Here is an 802-nt window from a genome sequence, read left to right on the forward strand (position 1 = left end):
CACGTGCTTCCCTGGGGCTCGGTTCCCACGCACGGCGGCGGCGCACAGGCCCTCCCCCCACTCGCCCTGCCCCGCCTATGCAGGTTGGAGTCCCTCCTTCCCCAGGATCTTCTCCGCCCCCCCCCGCCCCCGCCCCCGCGGGAGGAAGGACACCTCCCTGAGTGCAGATCTCACACCACAGTCAGGGCCTGCATTCCAGCTGTGCCTTTACGTTTATTTGTACAATTTATTGGTTAAGATTTGCCCCATTAAACAAGGTAAGCTCTTTGAGAAAGGCGCTATGTGTACATTTTTAATTTATTGTGTGCCCCTCATCTCCACAGTTCTTGGGGGATGTTCACTTGGTAAATAATCATCAAATCAATGAATGGGAGTCGGAGAAGATGGCGGAGGAGTAAGACGCGGAGACCACCTTCCTCCACACAGATACACCAGAAATACATCTACACGTGGAACAACTCCTACAGAACACCTACTGAACGCTGGCAGAAGACCGCAGACCTCCCAAAAGGCAAGAAGCCCCCAAGTACCTAGGTAGGGCAAAAGAAAAAAGAATAAACAGAGACAAAAGAATAGGGACGGTACCTGCACCAGCGGGAGGGAGCCGTGAAGGAGGAAAGGTTTCCACCCACTAGGAGCCCCTTCGCGGGTGGAGACGGCGGGTGGCAGAGGGGTAAAGCTTCGGAGCCGCGGAGGAGAGCACAGCAACGGGGGTGCGGGGGACAAAGCGGAGAGATTCCCGCACAGAGGATCGGTGCCGACCGGCACTCACCAGCCCGAGGGGCTTGTCTGCTCCCCCGCC

Source organism: Neophocaena asiaeorientalis, unplaced genomic scaffold (assembly GCF_003031525.2).
Source record: "Neophocaena asiaeorientalis asiaeorientalis breed wild unplaced genomic scaffold, Neophocaena_asiaeorientalis_V1.1 scaffold825, whole genome shotgun sequence".
NCBI classification, from domain to species: domain Eukaryota; kingdom Metazoa; phylum Chordata; class Mammalia; order Artiodactyla; family Phocoenidae; genus Neophocaena; species Neophocaena asiaeorientalis.